This window comes from Neofelis nebulosa, chromosome 12, assembly GCF_028018385.1.
Source record: "Neofelis nebulosa isolate mNeoNeb1 chromosome 12, mNeoNeb1.pri, whole genome shotgun sequence".
Classification (NCBI taxonomy): Eukaryota; Metazoa; Chordata; class Mammalia; order Carnivora; family Felidae; genus Neofelis; species Neofelis nebulosa.
The window spans coordinates 50195374-50214035 of record NC_080793.1 but is presented as its reverse complement, the minus strand read 5'-3'; positions in this window follow the sequence as shown (position 1 = coordinate 50214035).

Genomic DNA, 18662 nt, shown 5'->3' with positions numbered 1-18662 from the left:
TTAAAGAATCTAATAGAATTTTGCACAAAGTTTGAGAACACAGATGTAGAGACCAGTGAGGATGAGAGCAACTGAAGATGTGAGAACATTGGAGAAGAGAGAAAAGGGAGAATCTTCAAAAGTGTTATTAGGTTCCCTTTAATTTCCTTTGAAAAATTCAAACAAAGCCCAGAACTGCATATTAATGATTTTTACTCGCAGGACTGTGTGTCGAACTACACCCGCATGCTGAGTCTGGGCCACTAGGCAGCCTGGGATTGATTCAGATCACGTATCTTAGAAAGTGATGCACTAAATTCTTAGATGCAGAAATGGAGAAGAAGATTTTGTGTTGCTTGCCAAAGTACAGATATCAGCCACTTTTCCAACAGAGTCAGTCCTCTTTATGAGGATCATCTCTTTCCTTTTATTCAGGGATAAGAAACTGATCTGCCTTTTGTAAGTTTATATACTTTTCAGGCACTACATTATATGGGTTTCAAAGAAAATTTGTAATACTGGTGGGTGTGTCCATCTCTTCAATAATTCATTTGGCAGACATCTGTTAAGAAGCTACTGTGTGCTCAGCTACGGTGCTAGATCTTGAGATTGGGGAGATAAAACACAAACTTTTCCTTTGAGAAGCATGCAGCCTGGTGCACTGGGAATTGATTCTTCCAATCCTTTTGGAAATTGATTCAGCAACCACCATTAAAAAGCATACAAATTTCACTTGCCACAATAAATCCATTCCCAGAAGTCTGACCAAATGAAATATTGTTTTAATTTTTATTTTTAATTAAAAGCCATTTAATTTAAAAGTTTAAGGTTGTTTTTCCTTTTTAAAATTTTATTTGAGAGAGAGAGAGCACGCAAGTGGGAGAAGGGCGGAGGGTGAGGGAGAGAGAATCTCAAGCAGGCTCCATGCTCGATGAGCCTAATGCGGGGCTTGATCCCACAACCTGGAGATTATGACTTGAGCCGAAATCAAGAGTCAGACCCTCAACCGACTGAGCCACCCAGGCACCCTATAAAATTTAAAATTTTAGCTTTAGTCAGACAGATTCCGGCTCAAACCCTGTTTCTGCCACTTACTAGACTATTGCCTAGCTCCCCTGGGCAGCACCACTCACGATACGAAGATAACAATTCTAGCACATTGAGTCATTATAGGTATTCACTGAGATAGCACGCATTTCACTCATCATTGTGCCTAGGATACGGAGGATGCCTTATAAGCAATCCTGTCTCCCCTTAAGAGGTAACCACAGAAGGGTTACAGATACACAGAAACCTAGAAGCATGCAAACAAGGCTGGAAAAACAGGTGCTCAAATAATCTTGCTAAGTTGATACAGTTGCGGGGTTGGTTTTTGTTTTCCCTGGAATGTTTTTCTGCAGATGAAACTGTGAACTCCAAATTCTACTCATATATCTCATTGTGTTGGGGGATGTGATTGTTTTTCTTTTTCCAAAGGCAAGCGACATTTTGAAGCATAATAAGGAAAGAGCAACATTTCTTGGTTTTCCATGCATTAATGGGGTTGGGTATTCAGCAGCACTACATTAGCCATGCATTTATTTGCAACTCAATAAACATTTATTGAAGATCTATGATGGGCCAGACACTGGGCCAGGAACTCGGCATTCAGATTGAAATGACGTGATTCTTGCCCTCAAGGGGTCTATTTCTGGCATTTACGGACAAATAAATCTATTATTACGGAACAAGTAAATCCTACCACAGAGTTATGCCTAGTGTTACCACCCGAGCCTGGAGGGGAGACATCTAAACCAGACTGGTTAGAGGAGGCTTCCCAAGGTGGTGCTTAAACTGAGCTTTGAAGGATGATGAGGAGTAGCTAAATAAAAAGCAGAGGAGCCATTCCAGGAAGAAAGAAAAGTCTATGCAGAGAAAGGGCATGAGTGATCATGGACGCCAGAAACAATCACTCCACACTTAACATTTACATTATATTCTCTGGAATTGTTCTTTAGATGAATTGAAACCAAGGTTCTCAATTACGAAGTTTTCTCACGAGAGAAGAAAGGAAGGCTTACCTCTGAAATTACCTCACAGTCTTCACCACACTGCTCCTTGATTGTGGCCTCTCTCCAAGGCACACAGAACAATAGCAATGATTCAGGAGAGCAGGGAGACAGGGCATCTCCTAAAAAAGTCATTTTCTTGGCCTTCTGAGTCTGGCATAAGATGGGCTTCGCTGAAAGAACCAACGGCACTGAATTTTTACCCAAAATGCATCTGCACACCTTTCCCCTTAATGCCAGCTCACCTCCTATCCTGAACTTTTCATTTGTGTGAAAGGCTATAAGGGGAGATGGGCAAATTGAGCACCACTGGTCAAAATGGTGTGTTTGATTATAATTGAGATAAACCTCTCTGATCCATTGACATTATAGTAAGTAGAGTCACATCAGACACAGGGTTCAGTTCTGAAGCTTAGATAGAAGGCACAGGAGTATGGTCAAAAGTACTCTTGAACATCCCATAAGCCACCACAAAGAATAATGTGCATGTTTTGTCTTGATGACCCTGTTTAGTACTGTGTGTGTATAAATGTATAATGCATAGAATCGTGTGTGTGTAGTATAATGCATATCATAAATGGCATATAGGCAAAATTTATTTTTAATGCAATATTTAAGGCATTTTCATGTTAATTTTTAAAATTTTAGATAGAGTGTGCACACAAGCAGGGGAGAGGGGCAGAGGGGAGAGAGAGAGAGAGAGAGAGAGAGAGAATGAGAGAGAGAGAGAATCCCAAGCAGGCTCCACACTAAGCATGGGCTCAATCCCATGACCCTGGAATCATGACCTAAGTTGAAATCAAGAGTCCGATGCTCAACTGACTGACCCACCCAGGTGCCCCTCATATTAATTATTTAAAAGAGTATTTGTATGTAAAAACTTAAGCATGTGATGGGTCCCCACTTTACAAAACTTTATTCAATACTTCATGCCAGTCCAGGCGCCTAGGATTTTTTACAGGCCTAAGGAATTTATTCTAGAAGAGAGAGCACTAGACTTATGATCAGAACACCTGGGATCAAGTCCTGCCACTGTCACTTACTGATAAAGAGGGCCTAAGGATTTACAAATCTAAGCCTTTATAAAGTTTGTCCAAGATAGTCTTGGAAAATATTCATGTCTGTATTTGATATTTAATGTGCTAACACCATGCACCAGAAATGGTAATAAAGGACTCACGACTTCGATCCCTTTCTATACATAATAAAATTCAACCAGGGACCTTTTGATTTCCCTTGGGTATCTTCACTCACTTTCTCATTCGCTACTCAATACATGTTTAAACTATTTTTAGAGCTGACTATTTTTAAACTGTAACAAAATTTTTAAACAGAGTTGAAGCGTTTTCCCCACAACCTCATGTATGGAATGAAAGATTGCCACAGGAATCGTAACGCAGACAAGAAACTGACCACAGATTGTTTTTCAGAAAGCCAGTCTCATTCAGGATTGACAGTGACTGAGTCTCAAACTTAGCAAATAGCGTGCACGGCCAGGTTTTTAGCCTATGTGCCAAACTGCTACTAAGAAGAAAGAAAAAGGCGGAGACGGAGACAGAGAAATAGAGAATCAACACTGCCCCACCTGTTCCTGCCCTGGGGTTCCCAGAGCTTACGCGTATCATCACTGTCACAGGTCCCCTAATCTGTGGAATCCCTGGGAACTCAGGAAAACCAGCCACCTTTTTATTTAAGCCCTTCCCACTCCAGCGGACAGTCCTTTCTCTATGAATGGCTAAATTTCATTTTTCAAAAATGGTAAACTAGGCTCTACGGGGGATTTCGAAGGTATCATGGGACTGTTTTCCAAATAATTCAGGCTCAATAAAACTGCTAAGTATGCTTTGTCATTGGATTTTTTTTTCAGATATGAGTAATTTTATCCATATGTTGCTCATTCATAAACATTTCTACAATGCAGTTTAAGATTTTTAAAAGCCACTGGTTGTCCCAGGAGGTACTGGGGCCTACTTCATACTTTTCTAGAAACTATTTTTTAAGTCAAATGTCCAAACAGGCATCTCTCTTCTCCTTACAAAATCTGGATCCTGAAATTTTAGGTGTGGGTTTGAAAACAGGTTCCAAATGTTTTGCCTGTGATTTTGTGTGTAGACTTTTGGAAACTCGCTTTTTCTGGGCTCTCCTTATTCTGCTGCCCTGGAAGGTTAACTTACCTCCTGCGGGCATGAGGTGACGTCTCTGTTTCAACAAGAAGAGTCCTCCCCCATGCACGTGGTTCAAGTTCTAACCTCAGCCAAGCGGTGTCGCTCCCAGGTGAAGGCCCCATCCACCCCGCCAATTCAGAGGCTCTGCGTTGCTTTTGTCCTGTTTTCAACTTACATCTTCAAAAAAGATAAGACCTGCCTAGAAATCTGTTCTTACCGCCACTTCTCCCTGCCTCATAGTCACCCTCCACTTTCTCTGGTCCGAAACCAACTGTGTAAGGGAATCCACTTCTATAATGCTCAGTGCTGTGAAAGCTGAGAACTCAGGGGCTGAAAATACTTTGTCTTGGTTTTACGGGTCACTGTAGGGTAAGGCCAGTCTTCCCTACTTTGGGGGAGAAACTCTGCCACTGAAATGGAGGAGGCCTGAGGGAACCTCAGTCGAGTTTGTTAACCACTTAAGAGAAGACAAGAGACATGAAATCGTATATTCAGTGAATGAGCATGGACGGTTCACCACACGGGGCAGGCAACTTCTTGTTGGGTGCATCTAAGTGACTGTCACTGATGTCGATATTCACTGTGTGTAGTTCTAGTTCATTCCCAGCCCTGCCTCCTTTTATTTTGGAGCTAATGCCGGCTGCGTGTCTAGTTTTCAGTACGGTGAGAGAGAATCAGCAAATCACACTTATGTTTCATCCTTTTCCAGGATTTTTGTTGGTTTTCTGTAGCAGCAATAGGCACCAACTCTTCCCGCATATTGCCTTTTTTGCTGGAACATGTTGTATGTTGGGTGAAATTTTCTATAAAAACTAAAAAAAATAAAAATAAAAATAAAAAAAGCAGGACCTCAAGAGGAGAACTGCCTGGTTTAAAATCCCAGTGCCAGCACTCGCTTGGCTGTGTGACCTGAGGCAGGTCACATTAGTCCCTCGGTGCCTCAGTTTCCTCACCTGTAAAATGAGCATGACAGCAGTACTTACCCAAAATATTGTAAACAAGGAATGAAATGAGGAAGTTAGAATAGGGTCTGGCCTACAGTCAAGCACTCAAAAATCATTGGCTTGACCAGAATCTCTTCTGTGTCACTAGCTTCCGTTCCCAGTTAGCAAATACTCTTCAGAGAATTCCCAGACACTTGTTTTAAGAGATGTATACTTTCTGTGTGTTTCCACCTGCCATTTATTCCACAAATATCTATGGAGCTCTTGTCATGTGTCAGGCTCTGTGATAAGTACTGGGGTATTATTTTCTTCCCATAAAAATAAAGACTCAAGACTCATTTCCGTCAAATGGTAACAAAGAAAGCCAAATGCTCTCCTCTGCCCCTCCCCAGCTTCTGTTTGAATCAGTGTGCTGAGGCTAAAGAACTAAATTTGTCCCAAAGGATTCTCACACACCAGAGAACCATTAAATTAAAAAGCACTGGTGCTTCTGGGAGAAAAAGACTGGAAAATATCACCGCTTCGCATTAACAACGTCTACCCAGCAGACCCAGGCTCCTGACCCGGCTAAGGAGCCCCCTTTGCATGGAAAGAGCCCATGCCACTGAACGAGACTAAGTGATGCGTTCCCATCCAGGTGTCCTGGGACTGATGTGTGCTGCTCATTAGTAGTAAATGGTAGCTACGTGTGGAAATCCCAGCATCCTGGAAAGAGAATACAACCCTAAGGAACCATAAATCACCTGCATTGATTCTAAAATTGACTGAGATGTGGCTAGAGAGTTGTTTGTTCAGAATTTAATTTGATTCACCAGCCATTGGACAGGCCTTTATTTGGTGTTAAACTGCTACATTTCCAGCTACTGAAGCTGACTCAGGTGTTCCCGAGTTTTTGTCTTTTTTTTCTCCCCCTCCCCAGATTTGTAGGCAAAGAGAGTGGAATACATTGCTTTCAACCCCTGCCTCTGCGTGTGTTGAAAAGCACTCCAGTCAAGGCTGAAATACATTGATCAAGTGACACGGTAAATTGTAGCGCCTGCTGCATTGGTGAATTCACAGCTGGGTACAGCTGGATGTGGGTTAGGATTGGCATCTTCCAATGGTGACCTTTCTATTTCTTTATGAAGACCAAGGCACAGTGGAAAATACAGACCAGTGTATTTATAGCCATTGGATGCCGTTCCAATTGGCAGGCAAAAAAGAAAAATATGAGCCCCTTATTGCGAGCACTCAGTTAACTAGCCTTCTGAAACCCTGACCTCAGAATTTGTTACCTTCTGCTTTTACCCCCTTGTATCTCCTTCCATATTAGCTGCTCACTCTACCAAGCCTGGGCTGAACCATCCCATGATAATGCTCCATGTCCAAGGTCATGGTGTTCCTCCTCTCCATCCACAACCCTTCCTGTCTCCCATTTCCTCATTCTGGCTGAGGCTATTTCTCTCCTGTTCCTTCACTCACTCCCTGGCATGCTTTCAGCTGCATTGGCCTCCTCACTTAGCTTATGCTCTGAGGTAGGCCACATTCAGGCGACCTTCACTCATTCATCCCTTTAAAGTGCTTCTATATCCAAGTGGTAACGTCCATGCGCCCCACTCTAGTCATCTGTAGAATGTGTTCCATTTCTGGGCCTGTTCCACAGGACTTGGAGGGAAGTCTTGAATTAACTGTCACCAATTACGATGTGCCCACATATCAATCCTACCAGGCTCCCCCACAAAGCCATCTCCTTCTAGATGTCCTGCATGACAGTCTCAGCCAGATATGACTTCCCCTGTCTGCGAATTCCCGCAGGTCTTTTCTCATGGACAGCTTACCTCTTTACGCCCTTTTGTGTTTCTGTTGTCTAAATAATCTCATCTTCCCTGTAAGATTATGGCTCCCTAAATGCAGGAATTATGTTTTATTCATCTCCGTCCTATTCCTTTGCTTTTTTGCCATAGTTATGTGTGTCTTGTTGAATCAATTTACACTGAGGAAATTGTCACTTGGCAATGCTGGTAATTTTCAACCTTCACATATTAGACATTCATAAACCAGTATTTTTATACATTATATTTGTATAAAGTATTTCTAAACATCTCTGTGCCATCATGGTAAAATTGCGTAGCTTGAACATTGAGAAAGAAGCTAAAATTGAGGAAAATCCCAACCCAATAAGAGGGAGAAATAACAGTCCTTCTGGAAAGAAAAGGGAAATCAAAGAGAATAAGAGGAAGGAGTGCAGAAATGTAAAGATACAGACTCCCCCAGGGTGCCAGTAGTTTGGGTGGGGCTCAGTTAGAAATGAGAAACCTTAGATAAATTGGGGCGGAGGGTAGCAAAGAAGAAATCCTAACTTCCTAAGGTTGTTCCACATACTGCAATCCTTACAAAGACCTAATCCAACATGGAGTCACCTAGCAGTGGTGTGTAAGTGGTGGCTTATGGAATTAGATAGAAAGACAGAGTCTGAATTAGTATCCCAGCCTCCCTTTGCTAAGAATGGAAGAGAGCCACACATTCCTTCATGGCAGGAGATAGCCACAGACAGCCTGAGAGACCCTAACCCAAAGGGTGCAGTGAACTAGAGCAGTGTTCAAGGTGAAATGGAAGATGTGGAAAAGACACAGAGAAGTGAAGAAAACTCAACCATAGGAGGTCACTGGGTCCTGAAAATGTAACATGAAAACATCAACTGTAGACAGAAGTTGGGGGCCCAGTGTCCAGATGTACAAGAGACATTCTCTCAAGAACTGCCTGTTCTTCCCCCAAGGGTACTCTCCCCTTTACCAAAGAGCTATCTACCTTTCTAAAAGAGATGAGGTTATCATTAATTAGGAAGCTTAAGTGTACCCTGCTCTACAGAGATATATACATGGAGATATGTTACCAGTTTATGGGTACATAAATACACAAACATGTATGCATGTGTGTGTATGTGTGTGTGTATGTGCGTGTGTGTATGTATATACACACACACTGTCATGGAAAGAGACAGACAAGTTTCCTGCATCCCTACTTGAGGAGTCCAGTAAGCTCTAGCATGACAATATAAAGCTGTAGGCTGAAGGATCATGCTGGCCCTGATACTGGCTTGGGGGATGAGGCTTGGATCTACTTTTCCTTTCCCTAGGGACAGCTGGAGGCTGCCTCTGCCTCATCTGTGGCCACGCCAAAGCCTTTTTTACCTTTTGGATTGCCCATATTCAGGCAGTCAGTATCCACTCAAGATTAGCATTAGGAATTTTATGATTTTTCAAATATCTGCTATGTCCTTAAGTAGCTATGGGAACTTGAGCAAGTTTCCATGACTACACATTTCAGATCATCATTTCTATGACACGTAAGTATTATAATGAAGAATAAATACAGTATTTGTTGGATCTAGCATTATGAAATCAGAGTTACATTTCTTTCTTTCCTCTGTGTGCTACAAGTCTTGGCTGCTTCCCCCCATATGCTCTCTTCCTTATTCCTTTCCACTGTTTCTAGGAACTTGATCCCATAGTTATCCTTACTCTCTCCAGGACCATTCATGGTCATCTTTTTGTTGTGGTTTTCCCCTTGATCATCTAACATGCCGTCATCTTTCGTATCCTGAATGAAACTCTCTTGAGCCATAACTATCCTGGCAGTGTCTCTCGTTTTCACTTCCAAAATCACTGTTAAGAGCATTCTACTACTTCCTGACTCTACATCACAGTCTCTAATCTCCTTACCAACTGTAATCTAGTTTATATCCTAACCATTCTACTTGGAAAAGCCCTTTCTCCTGATTCTCACTCCTAGGATTCTCATTCCTAAAACATTAAATACTTGAATCATGACACTTGCCTTTCTAAAAATGTCAGTGCCTTTTGGGTAAGTTCTTTTTGTTTGTTTGTTTGTTTTATGTTTTATTTGTTTTTGAGAGAGAGAGAGAGAGAGAGAGAGAGCAAGTGCTCAAGTGGGGGAGGGGCAGAGAGACAGGGGGACAGAGGATCCAAAGCAGGCTCTACACTGAGAGCAGAGAACCCGATGTGGGGCTCAAACCCATGAACCATGAGACCTGAGCCAAAGTCCAATGCTCAACTGACTGGGGCCCCCAGGTGCTCCCTAGGTTAAAGTTCTGATTCTTCACTTAAGCATTCATCTTCCATGATCCCGATCTATCTTTCTGTACCTAAGATTGTCATAAAGACAAAATTAAAATGATTTTTTTTTGAGAGAGGGCTCAAGTGAGCAAGGGGCAGAGAGAGAGAGAGAGAGAGAGAGAGAGAGAGAGAAGCAGGACTTATGCTCACCCGAAGCAGGGCATGAGCTCATTTGACATGGGACTCGGAACTCATGAATCATGAGATCATGAGTCATGCTTAATGACTGAGCCACCCAGGAGCCCAAAATTAAAATAATTTAAAGAATTCCATGACCATCAAGTATAGACAGCTTTGCTTACTATTCCTTTCTTAGAGATTCTTAATGTATATTATATTAAGATCTCTGTGAGGAGCTCTACAGGAAAAAAAAAAACTTATTCAACAAATAATTGCCTGCTTCCTAGTAATAGCCACGAAACACTTGTTCTGATTACTGTTTGACCTTATATAAATCTTAGCTCAAGTTGCTTTAATGTACTAGAAAATACACTTTGGGCTATATATTTATATCCATCCCTGAACCTGTTCTAGGACTTGGATATAGTATGTGCTTAACATGATCTGGAATGCTAGGTTATGTCCTATCATCAAAAGACATATGAACTTTTCTTGCTTTTTAAAAGAAATGATACCACACCTGTCTGAAACCAACAGAAAGCAATGAACTATAAAATCTCTATGACAAATATTTTCTTTGACTGTCTCAAAGGCCTCATTGCTCCATAGGACTTGAAGAAGGAAGGAGTGGGCTTTTTTTTTTCACCACTCACTAGAGCCGGGAGTCAAGCTTCACTCAAGCACATGATCGCATTTAAGGTTCGTAACCCTATGAAACAGGCAAGATTATACACATCTTTACGGATGATAAACCGAGGCTCAGAGTCACCCACCAATTAAGTGACATTGCCTGTATTCAGATTCAGGTGTGCTGATTCTAAAAATCTTTGCTCTTTGCACAAAACTGAAGCTTTTACAAATAGTGAGGTGAGAAGAGACGTGTGAATGTTGATGATGAAAAGGGAAGCAGGCCAAGATAAGAAAAACATTCGTTCGGTGTCCTGGGTGATAAGTCTTTGCCAAGAACATTACAAGGAGAAGAGACCATAGCTACCAGCTGCCAAGTCCCAGTGTTCGGCTGTTGGAGAACCAAAAAGAAGGAAGACGGAACGAAGAAAGAAACAACAATGTGCTCAAACAGCCTCGGCTGCGGCAAAGCTCCCTGCCCTGGGGAAACATAGACGGTAAACTCTTTTTCTTGTGTTGACTTAATACTGATCACCCAGCATCATGAAGATTTGACCAGACTATGCCAAGCAGGTTGTCTCCTGCAGAAGATGATGAGAGAAGAAACTGAGTTTCTATTATAGCCACAGACTACGCTTTATGCTTTCCCCCATGGGTGTTTCCCACGCTTGCTACCAATTAAATCATGAGTAGTCACTGAATTCCGTTTGAAGAATGAAGGAATGAATGCAAGAAAATAGGTTTGTGTCAGAGAACTATTTAAATTCCCTACCTCCCCTTAATTAGTTACTGTACTCTCACTGTCTAGGAGGAATCACACATTTATAAGTAAAATTGTTTTGAAATTGGTATTCTGAGAATATAGCAACATTCCTTGTGGGTGGCTTAGTACATCAGTCATCAAAATGTCAATATGTCTACACATATGACTATAATATTTTGATGTTGCATTATCATAACACCTAGTATGCACTCAACATTACCGTGCATTTTAACCTCAAAAGCAAATCAAACCATATCTTGTCAATTTACATAGATTGCAGGCTCCACTGATGGGAAACTCTCTCCCTGTAACGACACTGATAATGCTCCTTACATGTTACTTGGTGAGTAAAAGCAGCACAACGAGAAGAAAATAGCTTGGTGGCGGTGCCTCACTGGACATTAGGATGATGTGGCCAGAAATAAAATAAGAAACCCTTTGTTCTTGGTGTTTTCTGCAGAGGCTTCTTGGACCCTCTGTGAAAACCCAATTCTACATGGCTTTTTCTGCAAAATTACTGGCAGATAGGAACTTTTCAGCTAGCACATGTCAAAGCCTCTGCCAGGAATGTAAGCTGTACAATAATTTTTTTTATGTCTTTAGACACCTAGAACAGAAACCTTAAACACCCAAGTGTCAAAATAAGACAGATAACCCAATAAATTTGCTAGAGCAGGGACAGGGAAAAACAAACACAGCCTTCTGTTATACGGATGTCTTTTAACTCTCTCCGACCACTAGCCTGAAACCTTAGCCTGCCACACGTCTTTCCTGTCGAGCTGTTTATTTAGACTCCCGTAAAGCCTCTCGGCACCCATTTTTAATTTTCAGCTTGCTTCTTGTCAGCTTTCTGAAAAGCATGGCAAGACCCACTGTTTAACAAAAACACACACAAATCAGGGAAGGGGGTAGATGGATGGCAGGAGGTGGTGGGTGCAGGCGCCTCCCAGCAAGTGTGAGAGAACCACATTCCTGATCCCATTCGTTTGTAATTGGGTGCAAGGGTTGCCAGTCGAGGTCATTCAATCTTGCATGCCTGGGTTTAGCTAATGCCCAACCTTCATGTGGCATGTTCCGCATTCATTCATGAAACACTTTGTAAATGTTCCACAGTGATGTTGGCAAGAAAAGGAATCTTCAGCAGCAGTTCATTTCATTCTGGTAGTTTCCTCGGCTTGATTAGAAGGCTTGAGGAAGCTGCAAGCAATCATCTTGTCCTTCTAAAGAGGAAAGATAATAGGCTTGAATTCAAAGATCATCATCAAGTAGTGTTATTTTTTTTTTTCAATGTAAGTGATAATCCACGAAGCTGCAATCATCGATCAAGTAATGGCACATGCGATGTGCCGTGCGTGGACCTATAGGTAGAGTGAACATATTGACTGAACATATTCTGTGAACCAAAAATCAGAATTCAGAGTCTCACGTGAAATAACAATGGCAGGTTCCAGCTCAAGAGGTGGTTAGGGAAATGGAATGTGGGTTCCTCAAGTGCTAGAATTTACAGGCAGTTTGATGACTTAAGAGGAGCAGTGTTAAAGACTATTTAAAAGTGGGCTGCTTGCTCTGCAAAAGCAAGGCTTATAGTCTTGGCAGTTGTGGGAAATATAAAATATTTCATCTCTTCACTGTCTCTCGACTCTTTCTCCTATGCAGTTGGAAGCAATCTCAGTTTCCCAGGAGCCCATAGGCTCAGTGTATGCTTCCTTTATAGTATTCATTAATTTCTGCAGCGGATAGTAATTTATCCTATAATAATTTATCCTACAATTTATCCTAATAATACTATCTGCTATCAACATAGTGATTTTCTTAAAGTTGTAAGGGTTTGGGGCATTGGTAGGCAAGAGAAGGAAAGGAAGAGATTCTTAGAAAAATACCCAAAGTAAATTGCACCCCGATGCCACTGCATGTGTGTGTGCATGTGGGCATGTATGTGCATATAAAGGAAGAGGTGAAAATCTTGGATCATCTACAACATACAATCCCACCCCACCCCCAGGGTTAACCACCATTCGCATTTAAGAATTTTGTGTGTGTGTGTGTGTGTGTGTGTGTGTATGCATGTGCTTATTATATCTGATCTATAAGAATATATATGTATGTATATGCATATATGTATATATCATACACACACAGCCACATATATGTGCTTTTCTTTTTCACAAAGATGGAATCCTGCTATACCTATTGGTGTACAACTTGTTTTTATAAGAGCATTTTTTATGTATACCTTGTCAAGTCAGTACATAATGTTCTATGTATTCTCTTTTTTTATTAAAAAATTGTTTTACATTTATTTATTTTTGAGAGACAGACAGAGACAAAGTGTGACCAGGGGAGGGGTAGAGAGAGAGGGAGACACAGAATCAGAAGCAGGCTCCAGGCTCCGAGCTGTCAGCACAGAGCCCGACATGGGGCTTGAACCCACGAACTGTGAGATCATGACCTGAGCCGAAGTTGGATGCTTAACTGACTGAGCCACCCAGGTGCCCCTCTATGTATTCTTTCTAATGGTTGCTTAATATGCCTAAATAAATTTACTGTTTTTATTTGACGGATCCCTCAAGTGAGATAATTGCTAATTTTTGGTATTATAAACAAGGCTGCAATTAACACCCTTGAATATATATTTTTACTGATTTGTGTAATTATTTCTGAAAGATAGATTCCTAGACATAGTAATGCTGATAACTGGGCCTTGCCTTTAGTTATCAATTTATCAAAAGATAGAATTTGAGGTGGAAGGAGGAGGGATCATGGCACCAGAAACACAGAAAGTCTGGTAAACAAATGTTGGCAGAACTCATCCAAACACTACTGAGAGAAAAGGAAGTCTGAGTCTCTGGTTCCATTGGCAAGGGATCTCTCTTAAGATATCAGTATCTCTAGCTTTCCTAGGTGATCATTTTAATTTTAGGTAATAATTAGATAAATTTAGTAGTATCTACTTCTTAGAACTTACTCAGACATGCTCACTAAGCAGCAAATACAATATGATTTCCCCAAAGATCTAACCTGAGAGAAAGTCAAATATAGGAAAACTGTAGATAGTAAGCTCTCTACCAGTCTGTGTTTTGGGTTCATGTAAATCCATCCCTGACAAATGGATTCTCCCAGCGTGCTCAGAAAATTGCTTTCTGAAATCTACAGAATCACCACCCTATGGGGCTTTTTGAAAGACATCCTTGTCATTAATATGGTCAACATCTCAACTCCCATTATGTATCTCCAGTTTCAAACTTGGATAGAGTAAGCTCCTAGTAGACAAGACCTACCTTTATTTGAGTCTGTCATCCCTACAGCTAAAGGGCAATGCCAGAGTGGACGTCCGTTGCCATGTCAATTTCTCAATGTTCTTAACATCGAGATCTCCTGGTTCAGCCTCTTAACCACAACATAGATACTGCCTGCACCTGAGCCCACTGTCTTCAGTCTCATTCTCCTTGAAAGCACACAAAAATAGCATCCCACTGTTTATAGAGCAAAGTGCAATCCCTAAGGGCTGGCATTTAAGATTCAAGATCTGGATCCATCCCAATTTTGCAGTCCAATTTCTCACTATACCTTTTCATTTCCATCTCTAGGTCTCCGCTTCTATTCTCTCCCCCTGAAATACCCTTCCATTCCCACTTTCCTCTTCTTGAGAATCTAAAATATAGATCGTAGGAATAGAAATCTAATACACTGGTAAGATAGAAGGTATAAATATTTCCCTGATGGGCAGGGGCTTCCATAATAAAATAAAGGCTGATAAGGCTGGGAGATGGGCGGGGATGGGGAAAAGTCTTGGACTCATTAGCCACATGGGCCTATTTGCCCCTCCCTTCTACCCTCTCATCCCTGCTTTCTCTTGTTCGTTTGTTTTTGGGTTTTTTTTTTTTTTTGAGCTATCATGCCCACCAAAGGAAAAGGCTTAAAGGAAATTATTTTCATAAATGGTCATAATTGTGTATCTGTATTACCATTTTTTATAGACATAAGATTCGCATTATATTTCAATCTTTCTTGGGTGAGCAAATGGGACATGTTTGTGAAACTCAGAAATTAAATCTATGTTGTTGGACTGACATGATACTGTCTCTTAGGACAACAAAAGAGAATTATTCATTGAAGGGAAAAAAATCCTTATTTCTTTCTAAAATGGACCAATGTGACATTACTTTCTTTTTGAACTTGGCTACCTCACACCATATTTTCTTTTTTGACCTGGGTTACCTGATATCAGCACGAAGCAAGCATTTATGAAGTTGTTTTAGAAAATCTTTGATAAAAATCTCCATAGTAATACTCATTATAAATTTAACTTTTGGGGCACCTGGGTGGCTCAGTTGGTTAAGCGTCCAGCTTCAGCTCAGGTCATGATCTCATGGTTCATGGGTTTGAGCCCTGCATTGGGCTCTGTGCTGACAGCTCAGAGCCTAGAGACTGCTTCGGATTCTGTGTCTCCCTCTCTCTCTCTCTCTCTGCTCTTCCCCCACTCACTCCCTGTCTCTCTCTGTCTCTCAGAAATGAACAAATGTTAAAAAAAAATTTTTTTAATGAATACATTTAACTTTTTTCTTTTTCCTTGTGAAAAACATGAAAAAATTTTAAAGGTTCTTGTTAAATACTCTAATGTAAGGCAACTGAATATCTGGAGCACCTTTCTCAAGCTTCTTATTTTACTTTATTATAATATATGGAATATGCAATGCTTTCTAAGTTCCAAGGATAAATCTTTGTCTAAAATTTTCCTTGACTGGCTGTTTACCTTGTTGCTAAAGAACAAAGAGAGTCCCAGCCATGAACCCTCTTCAAATGAAATATGGACTTATATTTGGATGTCTTTGCTACCAGTCAGTTCTGCCCTAAAAGAGGTGATAAAAAGATCCAGAACACCTCTCTCCTTTGAGTCAGATGTCCAATCCTCCGAATACCCCACCTCTGGGGTTGGGATGCCCAGATCTGCTAAATATATTTTAAAAACAGGTAAAAATTTCACAGAAGACTGAAAACTGTGTGGTAAGGAATAAATATTGTAGAACAAAGTTTTGAGATAAAAATAAATGAGCAACATAATAATGACTTGACTAGTTTTTAGCTTTCTTGATATCTGGAAATATCTTATTGTAGAAGAAATAAAAATTAGGCCAAAGCTAGAGAAAGGAGCTAGTCCTGAGTTTGGCAAGTACCCAATATAGATGTGCAAAAAAAAAACAAAACAAAACAAAAAAAAAAACCCAACCAACAAACAAAAAAACTTGATCAAGCGGAACCCAACTCAAAGATTCAAGCCTTAATCTGAGTTAAGGATTTCTTTTAAAAAGAAAAGCCCACCTACAAATTTTAAAGGATGTCTTGTGGTCAGTACCTTATTCTACCAGTCTTGAAGAAATAGCATCACAAAAGAATGCAATTAAACAGGAACAAGGAGAACAAGACTTCCTTAGCTAAGTCATTCAGTCGTTTCAGGTTTCAATTTTCTTGTTTATGAAATATGGATAATAATAACTTGCCTCCCTGTCTCAGAGGAGGATTGAAAGTATTAAATGAGGTCATACATGTAAGACTGCTCTACAACTATAATATGTTATTGTTGTTACCACAATATCATTTTCTATTTCATCCCCAAATCATCTCCTGCGTTCTACATAGTTGGGCATGTACTATAAGGGCAGAATGACTATATGCCATGGAATTTCCTGGATGGCCTAACTTTCACCAGCCCTACCCCACCTTCCTCGTGAGTACACTCTTCAAATCATGTGTCCTTAGACTGGAAATCACAGGCACTTAATCTTTAGTGAGATGTGTAAATATCCATCATATAATTAGAAGTCTACTCACAAACAAAATTCTAATAATAATCTCCTTCTGAAAGATACGGAATGGTCAGTAGTTAAAAAGTCTTTTAGGGGCGTCTGGGTGGCTCAGTCAGTTAAGCATCTGACTTCAGTTCAGGTCATGATCTCATGATTTGTGAGTTCGAGCCCCACATCAAGCTCTGTGCTGACAGCTCAGAGCTTGGAGCCTGCTTCGGATTCTGTGTCCCCCTCTCTCTCCGCCCCCTCTCTGCTTGTGCTCTGTCTCTCTCTGTCTTTCAAAAATGAATGAACATTAAAAAAAAAAAGTCTTTTTAAAGGAAACTGGCAAGTGCAAAAAAAGAAAGACAATGAAATATGTAACTATCTCAAGAGAAGAAAGAGAAAATAGCTATCAGAGGTGCCAATTTCCAACCCAGGTCTAACTTAGCCTTTGAAATTAGATGAAACTAGCCTCCTGTACTTTTGACTAGGGCACAGAGCCACGAGAACCACTTCAATGAGAGATAGATATGAACTATGACTAGTTTAGAAGAAAATGCCTTTCAGAGGAAGTCTTTGGCAGCTGTGGAAGCTGGATTAGAAAGGAGTTAATTTAAGTGCACAAGTAAATAGAATCTATACACACGGGTATTAGAAATGTCATTTTTGACATTTAAAAAGAATGGATCTTGACCTCAGCTGGAATATGTATGTCTGAGCCTCCCATCTCGTTCCTAGCATTACTAACTGGTGCATTATTACTTGGGCACTAAATGAAGAGAAATGGCATTCCGTCACCGGATCAACATGTTACTTCAGAAATCCCAGTTTTAATACAAGGAGTATGTTGACAATGGATGGAACATTCGTTGAAAACCTCACACAGCGCAGCTGGTAAATCACCCAGAAAGCCAATTCTATTTAAATGCTTATGAAACCTCTGAGTGAAAATCCAAAACATCTTTTTAAAAATCACAGTTGAAAGTAAAGTGCCGTCTTCCATCCAGCAGCAACAGGCTGGGCAAGGAGATGGTAACACCTGGGTTTTTTTTTTTCCTCCGCTTAGGGAGCCAATCTTTCCTCCCTTTATTTTTTATTCCTTTATGTTAACAGAAAGCAATGAGGGCTTATGTTTGTATCCAGGTTGATTCTAAAACATTGAGCAGATTTATATAACAAATCCTCAAGGAGGTGAAAGATCCTGGTGAGAAACTAATGTGGTCTAGCTTACAACTACAGTGTCCATTTCAGGCAACCTCTGGTATTTCCAATGGCTTTCCTAATTCCCGTCCAATTTGGCCATTGGGTCTCAATTCTCACCATGCTTCTATCCATGGCTCAGCCACAGCCACAGCCACAGTAACTACACGCATGAACATGAGGAGACTTTTAAAAAGCTCTTTTTTTTTTTTTTGAATCCAATAAGCTGGACTTTTGAAACATCTAGGAAATAATCACTTCCCAAAAGGTGATTTGGGGAGGCAGCCATATTGAAATGACCATGATTTTTTTTTTTTAAGGCCACGTCTAAGATCAGCAATTAGCAAAGTTTTCCTGTAAAGGCCGCACAGTAAAACGTCTATTGCAATTCCTCAACTTTGCAACCGTGGCAGAAGAAAAATCATCAACAATACTAAACAAGTAACAATGGCTATGTTCTAGTACAACTTTATTTACGGACACACATACGAATTTCATATAATTTTTATGTGTTACACAACACTTTTCTTTGGAGTTTTTCCAACCATTTACAAATGTGAAAAAACATTCTTAACTAATAAGTCATACAAAAGCAGACAGCAGGACACATTTGGCCCTATAGGCCACAGTTTCCTGACCCTTGTCTAAGAGGCTCAGAAGGGAAAAGAGCACTAAAAAACCCTTCTGGAAGTCACTATGTTAGCTATGAAAAAAAAAAAAAAAGAGGTTAGAGTGGGAGAGAGCCAAAGCATAAGAGACTGTTAAAAACTGAGAAAAAACTGAGGGTTGATGGGGGGTGGGAGGGAGGGGAGGGTGGGTGATGGGTACTGAGGAGGGCACCTTTTGGGATGAGCACTGGGTGTTGTATGGAAACCAATTTGACAATAAATTTCCTATATTGAAAAAAATAAAAAT